The 3,087-nt window shown below is 53.0% G+C and overlaps 1 long non-coding RNA gene across 2 annotated transcripts; it reads right to left on the reverse strand.

The window, feature by feature from the left end:
* Positions 1–303: 303 nt before the first annotated feature.
* Positions 304–1,444, reverse strand: LOC141372303 (uncharacterized). 2 transcript variants are annotated; one of them, XR_012377533.1, is made up of 3 exons: positions 1,366–1,444; positions 582–760; positions 304–393 (listed from the first exon to the last, which is right to left on the reverse strand). It is a non-coding gene; the product is annotated as an uncharacterized lncRNA (long non-coding RNA). The 2 variants fall into 2 exon arrangements; XR_012377534.1 differs by having other exon boundaries at positions 1,378–1,441.
* Positions 1,445–3,087: the final 1,643 nt, after the last annotated feature.

Consider the following 3,087-nt stretch of genomic DNA (forward strand, 5'->3'; position numbering starts at 1 on the left):
AGACCTTAATGCTCATGCAATTCAAATGGCCATTCAGCTGTCTGTAATTTCAGTGACAACTGTCCCCTTCACACATATGTACGCCACTAATCAAAGAGCTAAAGGGTAGGAAGATGATCCTCCAGTGGCAAATTCAGGGATTCTCTACAGCAATAGACTTCAAACTGAATACAAGAGGATCTTGTTAGCTGAGTATATATTAACCCAGTCCCCAGTTACAAGGTTGTGTCGGGGAGAGTTAGCGTAACATAAAGACATTAGCCTACAAGCAACTGGGAGAATATTAGCCCCTTTCAAGGAACCCAGCCCACTTACTTTCAGCGCCTGCCCTTGTCCACTGCACCAAGTCTTTCTCAGCCAGTTGCTTCATTAAGAGGCAGATGTTGGCAGCATCTAAAAGGATAAGACAAATTGGTTTTGAAGGAAACGTGAAAATCTTGCAAAAGAAGCAGGATTTTATACAGAAGACAACAGTGAGTTTGGAAAACACAGAATCTCATCTGGAAGCATTCACACACAAAAGACACGGTGGAGTCAAGAACTGAAAAGAATACGTACAAGAACAATGACAACGCAGACACCTTAAAAGAAAAATTACTTGAGGGGCGCCTGGGTGGCTCAGTCGGTTAAGCGTCTGCCTTCGGCTCAGGTCATGGTCCCGGGGTCCTGGGATCGAGCCCCGCATCGGGCTCCCTGCTCCACGGGAGGCCTGCTTCTCCCTCTCCCACTCCCCCTGCTTGTGTTCCTGCTCTCGCTGTCTCTGTCAAATAAATAAATAAAATCTGAAAAAAAAAGAAATTAAATTAAAAAAAGAAAAATTATTTGAATTAAGAACTGTTCTTGGCAGAGCGGTCATAGCAACTTTAATAATGGGCAGATAAAACAAACGTCTGAAAGAGGAGGATGGGTAACCAAAACAAAGCTCAAAAGTAAATCTGACGATAAGCTACAAATGCTCGCTGGAGCCGCGGCGGCTGGCTTGTGAGGCTGGCCCGCTGCATGCACCACTCCTTCGTCTGGGGGACCCCAAGTTTCATCTGTGGCCTAGCCCCCCACCCGCAGTCCTGGAGGAGGTCACTGAGAGGCGTCGCCCACCGGCTGACCCCATGCTCGCTCAGGGAATCTGAGGCTCCTCCCCCCGCCCCTGTCCCTGGGAAGGGGCTCTCCCCACCCTTCCCACCCCCTGGGAGCCTTTCCAAGGACTCAGACATGACAGAGCGTGTGGCCTGGAGACCATGTGGGCCCAGTAGTGACCGAGCTCAGTTGAACCTCTGTAAACTCGAGGTTCCACAGGCAGGGTCAGTACCTCCTCATCTCCCAGCTGCCCACGCTGGGCCTCAGAAGGAAGTCCCTTCGCTTACTTACCCTGCCCCGTACCCAGGCTACCGGCCTCCGAATCGGGGTCTCCCAGCCCTCCCGGTGCTCCCGTGTGCAACTTCCCGCGACAACTGCTGACGTCGCGTGCCCACAAGCTCCGCCCCAGATCCCGGGATGGAGCGCAGATGAGCCAATGAGCTCAGCCCATTTCTGGACACGTGACACAGCCTGCCCAAGTGACTCTCTGCACCTGCGCGACGGCGCTGCCGTCCGGGCTGGCTGGCCGGCGGTCGGGCTGTGAGGCGCTGTGCCTTCGGAGTCCCTGAGGCGAGAGCGGAAGGCGCTGGAAACCCCGAGCTGGCTGTGGCCTGGCAGGGTGCCTCAGGCCTCGCCCCCACTCCCTGCACCGCGGCCTGGCGCCCGCCCCCGAGCCTCCCGGTGCAGGCCTGAGACCCGCGGACCCGGAGCAGGCGCGCCGCGGCGGAGACCCTCTCTGGATTCCCAAGACCAATCAACGGTAAGCTGTCTCCTTAAATTCTGTTTATACTGATGACATGTCGAAGTGGTAATATTTTGGACGTATGGGGTTAAAACATCGTGTCAGTAGTTACGTTGGCCTTTTCGCTTTTACGTTTCGACGGGGCAGGTAGACACACGTCAGCTGCGCAGGTGGCCCCGCTCTGGGTGGACGGCGAGGACGCGGGGTGGCCGGGTGACGTGTCTGTCCAGCCAGGGCAGTCCGGACAGCTTGCGGGGCTCCCTGGCTTTCCCGGAGCAACAGGTGTCAGCCAGAGGGTCCGCCGCCCTCCGGGAAAATGTAACCCAAGGAAAAGACTACTCTCGGAATCTCAGCTGCCGTTCGAGGGAGGCGTGCCCAGGAAAAAGGGGTGCCTGTTTGCCGGCTGGCTCCGGATGGGTCAGCTGCGGGGTCTCGGGGGGTGGGGGGAGCTGTGCAGAGAAGGCAGGTGTTCCAGGGCTGGGGAATTCCAGGACAAATCTGAGGATGGGGCAAGAAATACTGAGAGTGTCTGGGGACCCCCCAGTGACCAGTGGCGTGGTCAGTGGGTATTCCAAGAGCAATGACCGTCTGTCTAGGCCCCTGGAAGTTATTTTTAATTATTCTATGATGCAGAGGGCTTCCGCATTCTCCCCACTCTCTAGTTTAAAAAAAAAAATAAAAACAAAAGTAGTTTGCAGTATTCACATATGCTGTATGTGAATAGGATCAGTTTATGGAACTGGTAAAGAAGTTTGTTTTTTCCGTCTGGATCAACATGGAGCAGAACAGCCCACATTCACTACAACTGCTAGCCAGGAGGCAAAGGCACCGGATAAGCACCCCCAACCTCCACCGCTGACCCACCCACTCACCACTCTCTCCAGCGGCTGGGCAACAGGAGGGTTTTTTTCCTTTTGAAGAGTATGCGATTGGGGCCAGCACTGACCTTGCCCACATCTCAGAGGACTAGGAGGTCCCAGCTAACATCAGGGATATAATAGTAAAAGCCTAGTAATAATGGCAAAATAATACTCTGAAAATTATTTAGTAATTTCCAACTACAATAGCTCTTCCTTCAGAAATGCTTAAGATTGGCGTCTATTTTGCTCTAGAGAGAACATTCCTTATTAGGGCAAAGGGAAAAGGAAAGCAACAATAGCCAAAAAGAGGCAGAAAATGAAAAGCCACAAGCTTCTACCGGCGTAGGGAATGCAATTTCTCTTTGCTCGTTCAAGAACAACTAGAATATACCGAGTACTCCATAAACAGCC

Source organism: Callorhinus ursinus, unplaced genomic scaffold, assembly GCF_003265705.2.
Source record: "Callorhinus ursinus isolate GAN/ISIS: 27379988/994484 unplaced genomic scaffold, GSC_fseal_2.0 scaffold5359, whole genome shotgun sequence".
In the NCBI taxonomy this organism is placed as follows: domain Eukaryota; kingdom Metazoa; phylum Chordata; class Mammalia; order Carnivora; family Otariidae; genus Callorhinus; species Callorhinus ursinus.